Consider the following 17,384-nt stretch of genomic DNA (forward strand, 5'->3'; position numbering starts at 1 on the left):
GCCACAGCCTCAGAATAAAAGGAAACACCTTTAGAAAGGATATGAGGAGGAATTTCTTTGGTCAGAGGATGGTGAATCTGTGGAATTCAGTGCCACCGACGGCTGTGGGGGTAGAAACATAGAAAATAGGTGCAGGAGTAGGCCATTCGGCCCTTCGAGCCTGCACCGCCATTCAATATGATCATGGCTGATCATTCAGCTCAGTAGCCTGTACCTGCCTTCTCTCCATACCACCTGATCCCTTTAGCAAAAAGGGCCACATCTAACTCCCTCTTAAATATAGCCAATGAACTGGCCTCAACTACCTTCTGTGGCAGAGAATTCCACAGACTCACCACTCTCTGTGTGAACAAATGTTTTCTCATCTCGGTCCTAAAAGACTTCTCCCGTATCCTTAAGCTGTGACCCCTGGTTCTGGACTCCCCCAACATCGGGAACAATCTTCCCGCATCTAGCCTCTCCAACCTCTTAAGAATTTTATATGTTTCTATAAGATCCCCCCTCAGTCTTCTAAATTCCAGTGAGTACAAGCCCAGTCTATCTAGTCTTTCCTCATATGTAAGTCCCGCCATCCCAGGGATCAATCTGGTGAACCTTCTCTGTACTCCCTCTAAGGCAAGAACGTCTTTCCTCAGGTTAGGAGACCAAAACTGCACACAATACTCCAGGTGCGGTCTCACCAAGGCCCTGTACAACTGCAGCAGAACCTCCCTGCTCCTAAACTCAAATCCTCTTGCTATGAATGCCAACATACCATTCGCTTTCTTCACTGCCTGCTGCACCTGCATGCTTGCTTTCAATGACTGGTGCACCATGACACCCAGGTCACGTTGCATCTCCCCTTCTCCCAATCGGTCATCATTCAGGTAATACTCTGCTTTCCTGTTCTGGCCGCCAAAGTGGATAACCTCACATTTATCCACATTATATTGCATCTGCCATGCATTTGCCCACTCGCCTAATCTATCCAAGTCACTCTGCAGCCTCCTAGCATCCTCCTCGCAGCTAACACTGCCACCCAGCTTCGTGTCATCCGCAAACTTAGAGATGTTGCATTCAATTCCCTCGTCCAAATCATTAATATACACTGTAAATAACTGGGGTCCCAGCACTGAGCCTTGCGGTACCCCACTAGTCACTGCCTGCCTTTCCGAAAAGGACCCGTTTATTCCTACTCTTTGCTTCCTGTCCGCCAACCAATTTTCTATCCACCTCAACACTGAACCCTCAATACCATGTGCTTTAAGTTTGTACACCAATCTCCTATGTGGGACCTTGTCGAAGGCCTTCTGAAAGTCCAGATATAACACATCGACTGGTTCTCCCTTATCCACTCTACTAGTTACATCCTCGAAAAATTCTATAAGATTCGTCAGACATGATTTGCCTTGGTAAATCCATGCTGACTTTGTCCGATGATTTCACCACTTTCCAAATGTAATGCTATCACATCTTTAATAACTGACTCTAGCATTTTCCCCACTACCGATGTTAGGCTAACTGGTCTATAATTCCCCGTTTTCTCTCTCCCTCCCTTTTTAAAAAGTGGGGTTACATTAGCTACCCTCCAGTCCTCAGGAACTACTCCAGAATCTAAAGAGTTTTGAAAAATTATCACTAATGCATCCACTATTTCTGAGGCTACTTCCTTAAGCACTCTGGGATGCAGCCTATCTGGCCCTGGGGATTTATCTGCCTTTAATCCATTTAATTTACCTAACACCACTTCCCGACTAACCTGGATTTCCCTCAGTTCCTCCATCTCTTTAGACCCCCGGTCCCCCGCTATTTCCGGCAGACGGTTTATGTCTTCCTTAGTGAAGACAGAACCAAAGTATTTGTTCAATTGGTCTGCCATCTCCTTGTTCCCTATGATCAATTCACCTGTTTCCGACTGCAAGGGACCTACATTTGCCTTAACTAATCTTTTTCTCTTGACATATCTATAAAAGCTTTTGCAGTCTGTTTTTATGTTCCTTGCCAGTTTTCCCTCATAATCTATTTTCCCTTTCCTAATTAAGCCCTTTGTCCTCCTCTGCTGGACTCTGAATTTCTCCCAGTCCTCTGGTATGCTACTTTTTCTGGCTAATCTGTATGCTTCATCTTTTGTTTTAATACTATCCTTGATTTCCCTTGTTAGCCACGGATGCACTACCCTTCCTGGTTTGTTCTTTTGCCAAACTGGGATGAACACTTGTTGTAGTTCATCCATGCGACCTTTAAATGCCTTCCATTGCATGTCCACTGTCAACCCTTTCAGCATCAATCGCCAGTCTATCTTGGACAATTCATGCCTCATACCCTCAAAGTTACCTTTCTTTAAGTTCAGAACACTTGTTTCTGTATCGACTTTGTCACTCTCCATCCTAATGAAGAACTCTACCATATTATGATCACTCTTGCCCAAGGGGCCTCGCACAACAAGACTGCTAACTAACCCTTCCTCATTACTCAATACCCAGTCTAGAATGGCCTGTTCTCTCGTTGGTTCCTCGACATGTTGGTTTAGAAAACCATCTCTCAAACATTCCAAGAAATCCTCTTCCTCAGCACCCTGCCAGTTTGGTTCACCCAATCTATATGTAGATTGAAGTCACCCATTATAACTGCTGCGCCTTTAGTGCATGCATTTCTAATTTCCTGCTTGATGCCACCCCCAACCTCCCTACTGCTGTTAGGTGGCCTGTACACAACTCCCACTAGCGTTTTCTGCCCCTTAGTGTTTCGTAGCTCTACCCATATCGATTCCACTTCCTCCAAGCTAATGTCCTTCCTTTCCACTGCTTTAATCTCCTCTCTAACCAGTAACGCTACCCCACCTCCTTTTCCTTTCTGTCTATCCCGCCTGAATATAGAATATCCCTGGATGTTGAGCTCCCAGCCTTGGTCACCCTGGAGCCATGTCTCCGTAATCCCAACTATATCATAATCATTAATAACTATCTCCACATTTAATTCATCCACCTTATTACGTATACTCCTTGCATTGAGACACAAAGCCTTCAGGCTTGTTTTTACAACTCTCTTACCCCTTGTACGATTATGTTGAAAAGTGTCCCTTTTTGATTTTTGCCCTGGATTTGTCTGCCTGCCACTTTTACTTTTCACCTTGCTACCTGTTGCTTCTACCCTCATTTTACACCCCTCTGTCTCTCTGCTCCAGCTCCCATCCCCCTGCCACATTAGTTTAAATCCTCCCCGACAGCACTAGCAGGGTCAAGTCATTGGGTATTTTTAAAGCAGAGGTTGGCAGGTTCTTGATTAGCAAGGGTGTCAAAGGTTTTGGGGAGAAGGCAGGAGAATGGAGTTGAGTGGGCGAGATAGATCAGCCTTGACTGAATGGCGGAGTAGACTCGATGAGTTGAATGGCCTAATTCTACTCATGATTTATGAACCTATGAATTTCTGAACTTTTGGGTCACTGTCAAAGCAGCCTCATTAAAATAAAACATTAGGGCAAGGCACATATGCACTGCACAATACTGGAGAATAAACCGGGTTTATTTATTCCATGTGCGGTCATGAGAGTTCATGGGATACGGATAAAGAAGTTAACATGGATTAGTAGTTGCAGTAGGGCAGAGGGCAAGGCATGTACAGTTATATAGTCACACAGCATGGAAGCAAGCACCTCAACCCAACTCTCCCATTGCATTTAAGATGCCCATTGAGCTCCATTGCCCATGATTGCCCATTTCATTTTTCTATGCATTTGTAGCCAGGATCATTTATCCAGGGAAAGAAATATCATTTCAGTCAGACACAAAAATGCTGGAGTAACTCAACGGGTCAGGCAGCATCTCTGGGGAGAAGGAACGGGTGAAGTTTCGGGTCGAGACCCTTCTTCAGACTGATTTATTCATTTAAGTCTGTGCCGTGATGGATTGAGGCGATCTTGAAGCTCTATTCATTTACAAAAGCTATATTGCTGTTCTGTGCAATATGACAAACTGAACTGACACCTATTCAGTTTAGGTACTAGCATACTTCTGCTGTCCTTTCTTCCAAATGTTGCAATATTATGCTGCATGAAAAAGCCAAGGATAATCTTTGATACTTTCATGTCATCCAGCCGTAGACACTTTAATCTGCTCAAACACTGAGCTCAAAGAAAACCTTGGTATCACAAACTGCTGGAGTAACTCAGCGGGTCAGGCAGCATCTCTGGAGAGAAGGAATGGGTGACGTTTCGGGCTGAGACCCTTCTTCAGACTGATGTATCTCTAAAGTGTAAAGACTAAAGAGGCAGATGTTCTGCAACCTAAAGGATACATCTTAAATGACTATAAATTGTAGGCAGCTAGACCACATGCGGAGTTTATTCCAACCACTGTGCCTTTGCTGGATCTTCGTAAAAGAATAGGAGTTGTACACCCTCTTGTTGGCGAACCTGAAAACCCCTCAAATCAATTCCTAACCTTTTTTATTTCAATGAAGGCAGCTGACATTTCCGACATCTAAGTGCACACCCCTCCTCCATAATAAAAGCTCGGTAACTGCCCCCTTCATCTATTCTGAGGGACATTTGCTGTGTTTCTGCCCCTCTCACCATTCCAGAGCATTGACTTCCAAATAAGCTCTGAACTACATGGAGCTGGGAGCAATTGGTTTGTCTTTTTGCACTGTTATTGTTTGTTTGTTTTTATGTGTATGCATGTGTGCGTGTGTGTGTGTGTGTGTGTGTGTGTGTGTGTGTGTGTGTGTGTGTGTGTGTGCGCGCGCGTATATGTGTATACAGTATATGTACACTCTATATACATACACACCCACTGAACTTTTTTTGTTCTCATTTATTATATTGTTTACGGCTTATAATGTTTACCTATTTTGTTGTGCTTCTGCACATAAGAATTTCATTGTTCTATCTGGGACATATGAAAATAAAACACTCTTGACGAATATTGCCTTCTACATTTCACCATTTGTATCATCTGCGAGCATTACACACAAATTAAATTGATTTATAAACAATAACAACTAAAGATATCAAAGTGATCTTTCAGGGAAAACCTTCAGGGGAGTCTTTGATAAAAATCTTACCCTCGTCATCCTTTTCCTTCCTGATAATGAGCCAATTTTGCGTCCATGTCACAATCTCCATCTTAATCACACGGGCGTCTATTTTCTTAACAAGCTCTCTGTCTGGAACTTCATAGAATGCTTTCTGAGAGCCCATTAATGCAGCATTGATCTTGATCAATCACCTCTGTCACTTCATCAAAGAATTCAATTATAAAAGAACGCTAAAGGTTACTTTCCTGGACTAGTTGCCATAATGTACAGGATGAAGGTTACACCCAACAGATGTGTCGTGAATTTTGTATTAATCATATTTATAATCATCTGAGCTGAGGCATTCAAATATATTCAGGGAAAAGGGAAGAATCCCGAGTATGCCCATCAACCCACTGCCATTGGACCAAGCGATATTCACACACACACTATACCCATCAACCCACTGCCATTGTACCAAGCCACCCACACACACACACACACACACACACACACACTATACCCATCAACCCACTGCCATTGTACCAAGCCACACACACACACACACACACACTATACCCATCAATCCACTGCCATTGTACCAAGCCACACACACACACACACACACACACACACACACACACACACACACACACACACACACACACACACACACACACACACACACACACACACACACACACACACACACACACACACACACACACACACACACACACACACACTATACCCATCAACCCACTGCCATTGGACCAAGCGATATTCACATACACACTATACCCATCAACCCACTGCCATTGTACCAAGCCACACACACACACACACACACTATACCCATCAATCCACTGCCATTGTACCAAGCCCCACACACACACACACACACACACACACACACACACACACACACACACACACACACACACACACACACACACACACACACACACACACACACACACACACACACACACAGTGCCTATCTTCGGTTTAAACTAGCATTTGCAGTTCCTTCCTACACACAAAACATTAGTACTGAAGAAGGGTTCCAACCCAAAACGCCACCAATCCATGTTCTCCAAGGCTGCTGCCTGATCCGCTGAGTTACTCCAGCACTTTGTGTCTTTCATTTATACTGAGGCATATGATCCCCTTCCACTTATTCAGTAGCCAACAAAAATACCATGGAACAGCTTGGGGAAAAAAAAAATCATAGGAAGTTCTTCAGTTACCTAACAAAATCAATCATGGAAGGTTTCTTGCAAAGAATAGCTGCAACCTTTGTCCACATAATAACAATCATCCCACATTAAGGCAATTTATAATGCAATTTCAGAATTCAGTCAAAATAAGAAGATTATGTAAACATGTACTTCTTGAAATCTGTCCCGTGTCTCAGCGATAGAATTTCTGCATAGTAACTTCTGCTTCTGAAATACAGTTCCTTTCATTGTGAATCCAGGGCAGTTTTCCTGTTTGGTGAAATTACCTTTGGATTCTTATGGAGCAATGCAGATCAGTGAAGTGAAATATCACTACTTTATCATAAAGTTATGTGGCACTCCAGTAACAAGTGCCATGGCTTCTGAAGCTTTCCAATTGCCTAACTTGGGATAAATCTTTCGTAATCCACTTGTGCTCCATTCCTGCAAGGATTATTTCTAGTCAATTTGAAGTGGGGTTGTTCCACCATCACATCTTTCAATTGCCTCACCAGCGTTGGATCTTAAAAGTAGCGTGTGATATATGAGCTGGTGTATTTTGAGATGTGTTCACTGCATTGCAAATGCGGAGAGCCGAAATTGATTTGAAATAGACAGCTGCTGCTCGGATGTTTTGAGAAGGTTAATAAAACATAGTCATTTAAAGCATAGTCGCGGGGTATGTCCATAAACAGGTTAGAACATTACTGTGTCTAAAGCTGCATTTTTCTTGTGTCAGAATAAGGTGCGTTATGTTGCACAGATATGGTGAGGTACAGATACAATGAAAATCTTCTTTGTAGTAGCACCACAGACACATAGATTTGGGACAACATTGCAGGATGGCATAGTGGCAGGGCGGTAGAGTTGCCTTACAGTGCCACAGACCTGGGTTCGATCCTGACTATGGGTGCTGTCTGTATGGAGTTTGTTGTTCTCCCTGTGACCACGTGGGTTTTCTCCGGGTGCTCCAGTTTCCTCCCACACCCCAAAGACGAACATGTCTGTAGGTTAATTCACAAAATGCTGGAGTAACTCAGCAGGTCAGGCAGCATCTCGGGATAGAAGGAATGGGTGACGTTTCGGGTCGAGACCCTTCTTCAGACTGTAGGTTATTTGGCTGTAGGTTATTTGGCTTCTGTAAAAAATGTACATTGTCCCTCGTGTGTGGGATAGTGCTGTTGTATGGGGATCACTAGTCTGCACATACAGTGGGCCAAAGGGCCTGTTTCCATGCGGTATCTCTAAAGAAAAACATTCCCGAATAAATTATAAATAAATTCTGTAAGACAATGATAAAAAAATTCTGTAAGACAATGATAAAAAAAGTGCAACAAAAAAGATATTGGTGCAAAACACAATTAGGATTTTAAAAAGTGCATGGTAGTACAAGAGGTAGACACAAAAAGCTGGAACAACTCAGCTGGACAGGCAGCATCTCTGGAGAGAAGGAATGGGTGACGGTTCTGGTCGAGATCCTTTCTCAGACTGGAAGGGTCCTACGTCACCCATTCCCTCTCTCCAGAGATGCTGCCTGTCCCGCTGAGTTACTCCAGCATTTTGTGTCTATCTTTGGTTTAAACCAGCATCTGCAGGTCCTTCCTACACATACATAGTACGAGGTGGTCCATAGTACGATACGATACAATACGATAGGACTTTATTTATCCCAGGAGGGAAATTAATTTGCCAACAGTCATATAAAACACAAAAAACATGAAAATAAAGTGACGAGTGGCAAGGCTTTGGGGATGTGCAAAGATTGAGGAGGTGGTGGGGGGGGGGGGGGAGGGGGTCATTCTCAGTCTCAGTCTCAGTCTGCCCCACGACAGAAGGGCAAGGGGTTGTAAAGTTTCATAGCCACAGGGAAGAAGGATCTCCTGTGGCTTCTGTCCTGCAGCATAGTGTCCATTGCCTAGGTAGGATGAGGGTTGTGCAGGTTGGTTCAGGAACCTGGTAGTTGTAGGATAGTTTCATACAAGTCCAAAAGATGAACTGATTTATTGCAAGTCTTACAATTCTAGTCTCCCAATATACCAAATAATGTTCTTGTTCAATATCATTTGCAAAGATAAAGGCTTTCACATCCATGTCTAGTTCAGAGATGCAGCGTGGAAACGAGCACTTTGGCCCACCGCGTCTGCGCCAACCAACGATTCCCGTACACTGCCACTACTCTACACACTGGGGACAATTTACAATCTTTACCGAAGCCAATTAACCTACAAATCTATATGTCTTTGGAGTATGGGAGGAAATCGGAGCACCCGGGGAAAACCCATGTGGACAGGAACCCACACACACACCCCTTATGGACAGCACCCATAGTCAGGATCTAACCCGGGTCTTCACAGGTTCACGAGTTCCCAAGTTATAGGAGTAGAATTAGGCCATTCGGCCCATCGCGCCTACGCCATTCAATCATGCCTGATCTCTGCCTCCTAATCCCATTTCCCTGCCTTCTCCCCATAACCCTTGACACCCGTTCCAATCAAGAATTTGTCTATCTTTGGACGCGTTAGAGGCAGGAAACATGTTCCCAATGTTGGAGGAGTCCAGAACAAGGGGCCACAGTTTAAGAATAAGGGGTAGGCCATTTAGAACTGAGATGAGGAAAAACATTTTCAGTCAGAGAGTTGTGAATCTGTGGAATTCTTTGCCTCAGAAGGCAGTGGAGGCCAATTCTCTGAATGCATTCAAGAGAGAGCTAGATAGAGCTCTTAAGGATAGCGGAGTCAGGGGGTATGGGGAGAAGGCAGGAACGGGGTACTGATTCAGAATGATCAGCCATGATCACATTGAATGGTGGTGCTGGCTCGAAGGGCCAAATGGCCTCCTCCTGCACCTATTGTCTATTGTCTATTGTCTCTGCCTTAAAAATATCCACTAACTTGACCTCCACAACCCTCTGTGGCAATTAGTAACACAGATTAACTACCCTCAGTCTGAAAAAGTTCCTCCTCACCTCCTTTGTAAAAGACCACCCCTTTAATTCTGAGGCGATGACCTCTGGTCCTAGACTCTCCCACCAGTGGAAACATCCTTTCCACATCCACTCGTTCTATGCCTTTCATTATTCTGTAGGTTTGAATGAGGTCCCCCCTCAACCTTCTAAACTCCAGTGAGTAGAGTCCCAGGTCACTGTCAAGCACTCATCAGATGTTAACATAGAAACATAGAAACATAGAAAATAGGTGCATGAGTAGGCCATTCGGCCCTTCGAGCCTGCACCGCCATTCAATATGATCATGTCTGATCATCCAGCTCAGTAACCTGTACCTGCCTTCTCTCCATACCCCCTGATCCCTTTCGCCATAAGGGCCACATCTAACTCCCTCTTAAATATAGCCAATGAACTGGCCTCAACTACCTTCTGTGGCAGAGAATTCCACAGACTCACCACTCTCTGTGTGAAGAAATGTTTTCTCACCTCGGTCCTAAAAGACTTCCCCCTTATCCTTAAGCTGTGACCCCTGGTTCTGGATTCCCCCAACATCGGGAACAATCTTCCCGCATCTAGCCTCTCCAACCCCTTAAGAATTTTATATGTTTCAATAAGATCCCCCTTCAGGCTTCTAAATTCCAGTGAGTATAAGCCTAGTCTATCCAGTCTTTCTTCATATGAAAGTCCTGCCATCCCAGGGATCAATCTGGTGAACCTTCTCTGTACCTGGTGAACCTACTCATTCCCAGAATCATTCTTGTAAACCTCCTCTGGATCCTCTCCAACCGGATCTCTGGCACTGTAAGGCCTATACTCTTAGATTTAGAGTAGATTTAGCTCTTAGGGCTAAAGGAATCAGGGAAATGGGGGAAAAGCAGGATCGGATGATCAGCCATGATCAGCCATGATCATATTGAACGGTACTGGCTCGAAGGGCCGAAGGGTCGAAGGGTCTACTCCTGTACCTATTTTCTATGTTTCTACTGCTGCACTACTGTGCCACCACTCTCCCCAGGACTAAGAATACTTGTTTGGTCAATTAGACCTGCTGTTCTTTAAACAATTCTGACACTTCTGGTATTGGTGCTTTCATTGCAGTGTTTGCCAGTTTGATTATCCACGTGGACTTCTGGACAACTCGTGTAGAATTTTCAATTGAATGTTAACTTCCAGATTTCAACAAAGTATACCATCTGTACACTCTCCATATGGTGACATTTTACATTCCTCTTTCTACTTTGTATGTTAATTCCTTTGATAGTGGTACAGCTTGGCGGATTAAAATTGTCACCTCAATTTTTTGTGGGCAAGAGAATAAGACAGCAGGTGTTTTCGGGACCAGTGTTTCACAGTGGGAGGGGGGAAAAAAACTCGACCTGTCAAGAGTTGAAATTTGAGATGTTAGCAGCTTAATGATGGACTAGGTTGCACAGCCTGGCCTTGTGACTCAAACACTTAAAAAGGTCAAAAGGCAAACAGCAGCACTTTTCCAATGATCAGGTGAGTAGGAAATATGAGAGGGGTGGAAATCGGGTTGAATTTGATGGGAATACCAGGTTAGGATCTCTTCACATTTCTGCCTGGTTGCCGGCCGACCAGCTGACTGCCAGGATTCATACCTCACGCTACCTCGGCAATGCCAGCAGCTTAATCAAGGACGGGTCGCACCCTGACAATAAGCTAAACTGAAACTGAATAAACTACACCGAATCCGACAGGTGGGGCTCACGTTGTCGGCCTCCCCGTGGTGAGCCCTGTCAACTGACCTCAGTCAGGCGAACGACAACAAACAGAGACAGCAGAAGCAGAAGCAGCTTCATAACTCCTGCTGCCTCAAACGATAGGAGAAGAAGAAGGTTGGAAATTGAGATGGGTAGCTTAGAAGTCTGCAGAATAGAAGGAATGAGACTGGATTGTTGTGGAGAAGAAGGGAAAAGAGTGAAACTTGGAAGGAAACGGTGTATGACAGGTTTTCGAAGGCAAGGAGGCAATGAATACGTTTCTGATCTTCCTAGCCACAAGGAGGGGTGAGGTAAGGAATCTGTCTCTCCTTCTTGTAGCCACAAGAAACATTGGAAGGTGAGACACAACTACACTTCAACCACTGGGTTTTCCCCAACCCTTGGGCAACCTGATGTGGATGGTTCAGTTTCAAAATGCTGACACAATCTGAGACAGGAAGCCTCATTTATAAATCATAATAAAGCACTTTTCAGAACATCCTATGCAATCCAAGATTTGCTCTTGTTAAACACAATGGTGCCTCGTTCGGGTCAGGATTTGTATTTTTAATCATTTACCCCTCTTCACTCTCGGGGAGGGGCAAATTCCCCCACTTTCTTACTTGTGAATGAATATTTTCTGATAGAATAGAAGCTGATGGAGTAAAACCAAGATGCACTGAAAAGCTTTTTGTTGCGTGCCATTCAGTCGGCAGAAAGACTGTACGCGATTACAGTCCAGTGTACAGATGCAAGATAAAGGGAATAACGTGCAGTGCAAGGTAAAGCCCAGTAAAGTTCGATTAAAGGTCGAGGGTCTCCAATGAGGTACATTGAAGACCCTCCAATGTACGGTGGCATGGCACGGTGGCGCAGCGGTAGAGTTGCTGCCTTACAGCGAATGCAGCGCCGGAGACTCAGGTTCGATCCCAACTACGGGCGCCGTCTGTACGGAGTTTGTACGTTCTCCCCGTGACCTGCGTGGGCTTTCTCCGAGATCTTCGGTTTCCTCCCACACTCCAAAGACGTACAGGTTTGTAGGTTAATTGACTGGGTAAATATACAAATTGTCCCTAGTGTCTGTAGGACAGTGTTAATATGCGGGGATCACTGGGCGGCGCGGACTCGGTGGGCCGAAGGGCCTGTTTCCGCGCTGTATCTCTAAATACAAAATAAATAAATACTAAATACATGGTAACTCAAGACCGCTCTCTAGTTGTTGATAGGGTGGCTCAGTTGCCTGGTGACAGCCGGGTAGAAGCTGTCCCTGGATCTATAATTATCCCTACTTATTTGTACGGAGATTTAATGGTGGCAACGAAAAAAAAGATAAATTTATTACTTTCTTGAAAATTACTTGCGATCAATATATTACTTCTCATACAGTCTCTGTGCTTCTGAAAGTCATTCATTGTTACATCCAGTTTATGAACAGAGTGCAGGTTGGAGCATGTGCAATAGCTACTGAGAGGCAATAAAGATGCAGTAAAATGCGTCCTTTCTACCGAGCTGCAATGAACCTGTTCAATGTAACGGCTGAATCAGAGTTTACCATTGTGATGATTTATCAAAATGATGTCGGAATCCTTCACGTGCAGGGAGGAACTGCAGATGCTGGTTTAAACCAAGGACAGATGCAAAAAGGCTGGAGTAACTTAGCGGGTCAGGCAGCATCTCTGGAGACAAGGAACAGATGACGTTTTGGGTCAAGACCCTTCTTCAGACTGAGAGTCAGGGGAAAGAGGAACACGAGATATAGACGGCCCTTAGGAGAAATGATGGAAGATATGCACTATCTAGATATGTATTAGTTTTATTGTCGTCCTGTAGAGTTCCACTGTCTGTATGTCACCTATCCCACACCCAACTGTGGCCTATTGTGTGCCCTGTAGCGACCATAGGTTTTGGTCCTGAGAGTCGAACCCTCGGATTGGCCAGCAAGGTCCACATGGTGGTGCGACCATTGGGATTGCTCCTGAGAGTCGAACCCGCTGATTGGCCAGCAAGGTCAGGTGGTGGTTTTGGGGCCCAGAAACCAGGAGTGGGAAGAGAACTTCGATGTGAACAGTTTGAGTTAATGGTTGTCTGTAATCTCGTTTGTTATCCTTTGTAATTGAATATTGCTGCCGCAATAAACTTCTTTAACAAAGTACAAGCCTCCAGACTCGCCATAGCCCTACATTTCCTTGATTATCGTTGTATTTTGCATATTTTCCATTCATTTCTCATAAATACCGTCTATATCTCTCGTTACCCGTTCCCCCAACTCTCAGTCTGAAGAACGGTGTCGATCCGAGATGGCTCCTGCTCCTTGTCTCCAGAGATGCTGCCTGACCCGCTGAGTTACTCCAGCCTTTTGTGTCTCTTTTTGGAATTGTTCATATCTTGTTACAACCCCTTACTTCTCCTCCCCCACCCCCCCCCGACCCCCACCCCCACCCCCACCCCCACCACTTGGTCTCACAAAATGGACATAACACCTCCATCTTCTTTCAATATTTTAGTTAAAATTCCATCTTTTCCGGCAGCCTTGTTGATGCTCGTGAGTCTATTGCCTTTTCAAATCCATTCGTAAGAGTGTTTTGCATAAAGATTCTTGACAACCCAAGATTTGGTTTAAAGCACATATTTCAAGCAAAAACAGGGTAGTATGCAAAGATAAATACTCCCCTGCGGTTTCAAGTTAGTACGTGTGGGGGGAGCAGGTAGATAGGAAGAATGTGACTCAGACTTTACATAGCTCTGTTTAAGCCCCACTTCACCAAGATATGCAAGAACAATACCTAAGTGGCTTAAGGTTTCAAGGGCAGTGATAAAAAAAGAAGTCAGTTGAATGCAAAGGTTTCTTGGCAAAGGTTTCTTGACCATCGCCTTATGTTTCTCTGTGTGCTGTTTAACAATACCTTCCTTGAAACACTCCTGAAAGTGATTTCAAGCAGCAAACTAAAATATCACACACTTCACGGATAGATTACTGATGTTTTCTTTGTCATTTATACTAGTCAAGTGGCTTGTTGTGAAGTGTTAAAGGATCCTTATTGCAGCTGCTTCGAGAATGATGATACTTAATGGTCGCTCAGTATCAAAAGCAACCAACGACATTGTTGATTTCAAAGTACTGGCATTACATTTTCTGGCACATCAGGAATTGGAGCATCAAATTGCACAGCACAAAAGCTGACGTTGGCACTTTGAATCACCGAAGCAATTCCACACTTTAACAGCGGCAAAGAAAAAGTAGGAATTGTTTCCGCTGGAGAATGTTTTAGTTTTAGTTTTAGAGATGCAGCAAGCAAATAGGTTCTTCGGCCCACCGAGCCCGCACAGACCAGCGATCCTCGCACATTAACGGTATCTACACACACACAATTGGGACAATTTACATTTATACCAAAGCAACTAACTTCCAAACCTCTATGTCTTTGGAGTGTGGGAGGAAACCGAAGATCTCGGAAAAAAAACATGCAGGTCATGGAGAGAACATACAAGCTCTGTTCAGACAGCACCTGTAGTCAGGATCGAGCCCAGATCTCTGGTGCTGTAAGGCAGAAACTCTACCTCTGTCCCACCGTGCCACCAAACATTAAAGGAAAATGCTCAAATGCAAAGCAAAGAACGGGAATAGCATTTCCTTAAGTTGTTTTAAAAATTGCTTCTGCTTTACTCAGGCTTAAAACTTCCGAATCTTTCATGAACACGTCATAATTTGTGCTGGCTCACAATTCATTCGCTGTGTAATACATTATTCACACCAAATGTGAATTAGTATCAACTAATATTGTAATTACAATGTTTTTACTCTGTAATTACATAGTTATTCATGGAACATAAAATATTACTGGAATCCTGTTGTGCATGAAAATTGTATAGTCTGTAATTGACAGTAATTGAGAATAGTTTGAAGAAAAAAAAAACTTCATTAAGATTTAATGTGGATTTATAAGCTGATAACCAACATGGTTACACTTTTGGCAGTCTTTGATCTGCCTCACGCAGGCTTAACCATCAGGTCGTACAGTTGCTACTCCTAGTCCTCGAGAATTATGGCTCGAAAGACACTTTAGCCCAGCTTTTTCATTTGCTGCATAATCCAACCACATAATGTGCCACGGTCGGGGACGAGCTGTCTGTCCGTGGGCGTGGGGAAGAGAGTGGAAGTTTTGTTGCCTCCATCACAGTGAAGGGGTGTTTGGAGTCACTGTGATGGATGTTTGTGTTGGGGTCATGTGTCTTGTGTTCTTTTTTTTTTTTGTATATCTGCTATGTAGTTTCGTTCGGTACCTTGGTACCGAATGACAAATAAAGCTCTGTTGAACTGTTGAACTTAATCTCTCATTTTTCAGACAAACGTTTGAAATAGCGTTTCAAGGTTCACCTGAAAGCCGGCTACCGCCCTCCACCTTGCGATGCAAGGATTTCTTTTCAGGACATCCTTAACGCCAAATTGTGACCGGGAAGCTCGGAATGGGATTACACTTCACTGTCAAACCGGGAAGATGTAGAACCTTTGCCGCCAACATCAAAGGAAGCAGCTGACCTCAGTACATTCAGCACTTTGGTCCCGCTGTTCGATTGCTGGCTTTGAGTAATGCTATGCGCACCCAGCTCCATACATCAAGGCTTTTTATTGTAGATTGAATTAACCATATTCTGCAATTGCCAACAGCTGTTACATTGCCGTTTACTGGAGGTTTTGCTATCTTTACCATAATAATGGAAGCTGTAAAGCCTGACCTGCGAGGTATTGATGTCACGAATTATGGATGGCGCTGTCTTTCTATTTCAAAATATGAACTTAGGTACATGAGATTGTATCAGATTGGAGTAAAACAATCCTCTTTACCAGGTTGAGATTACACAGAGCCCATAATAAAAACCTCCTGGGTGGAAATTTAAAAAAAACTATTCAAGCAAATTATTTGGGGAAACACTAAAGGATTATCTCCATCCTCCAGTGTCTTCTTTTGATGTTTCTTCATAAATATTAGTAGTTGCAGGCCAAATGCTTAACGTGGGAAAAGCCCTTGAAACTTATTTGTGAAGGCTTCATATTCCCATAGAGTCATAGAGTCATACAACATGGAAGCTGGTCCTTTGGCCCAACATGCTCATGCCGACCAACGTGCCCATCTACACCAGTCTCATCTGCCTGGTTTTGGCCCGTATCCCTCTAAACCTACTCTATCCATGTACCTACCTAAATGTTTCTTAAACATTATGACAGTACCTGCCTCAACTATATCCTCCAGCAGCTTGTTCTATACATCCACCACCCTTTGTGTAAAAATGTTACCCTTCGAGTTTCCATTAGATCTTTCCCTCCCTCACCTTAAACCTATGTCCACTGGTTCTCGATTCCCCAACTCTGGGCAAAAGACTCTGTGTGTTTACCCTATCTATTCCTCTCAGGATTTTGTACACCCCTCATAAGATCACCCCTCATCCTCCTGCGCTCCAAGGAATAAACCCCTAGCCTGCTCAACCTCGCCCAATACCACATTCCCTCGAGTCCGGGCAACATCATGGTAATTTTACTCTGAACCATTTTTAATTTGACAACATCTTTCCAATAACATGCTGACCAAAACTGAACACAACACTCTGAATGGCATGAACCAATGTCATTTGTGGGAAGGCTCAATTTGTCCAATGGTTCAAGTTAAGAGAAGATTAATAAAATATTTATACTTGGCATTTGCTTTTTCCTCCAAATATTTTGTTCACAAATATTGATCTCCTCCTCAAAAAGTATAAATTGAGTATTAAACAGAGAAGATAGGGAGGCAACATCTATGAGTTTGGATTAGGCAGAGATTATAAGGCAGAGATAGAGATTCTTGATTAGCTCGGGTGTCAGGTTATGGGGAGAAAGCAAGAGAATGGGGTTAGGAGGAAGAGATAGATCAGCCATGATTGAATGGCGGAGTAGACTGGATGGGCCGAATGGCCAAAATCTGCTCCTATCACATAGAAACATAGAAAGTAGGTGCAGGAGTAGGCCATTCGGTCCTTCGAGCCAGCATCGCCTTTCAATATGATCATGGCTGATCATCCTAAATCAATACCGATTTCCCGTTTTCTCCCCATATCATTTGATTCCGTTATCCCTAAGAGCTATATTTATCTCTTGAAAACATCCAGTGAATTGGCCTCCACTGCCTTCCGTGGTAGAGAATTCGACAGATTTACAACTCTCTGGGTGAGTCTCAATCTTAAATGGCTCACACCTTATTCTTCAACTGTGACCCCTGGTTCTGAACTCCCCCAACATCGGGAACATTTTTCCTGCATCTAGCCTGTCCAATCCCTTAAAGAATTTTATATTTTTCCGTAAGATCCCCTCTCATCCTTCTAAATTCTGGTGACTATAAGCCCAGTCGATCCATTCTTTTCATCATATGTCAGTCCCGCCATCCTGAATATTAACCTGGTGAACCTATGCTGCACTGACTCAATAGCAAGAATGCCCTTGCTCAAATTGGGTGCCCTCATGACCTTTGGAGGTGG

The sequence above is a fragment of the Rhinoraja longicauda genome, chromosome 10, assembly GCF_053455715.1.
Source record: "Rhinoraja longicauda isolate Sanriku21f chromosome 10, sRhiLon1.1, whole genome shotgun sequence".
NCBI classification, from domain to species: Eukaryota; Metazoa; Chordata; class Chondrichthyes; order Rajiformes; family Arhynchobatidae; genus Rhinoraja; species Rhinoraja longicauda.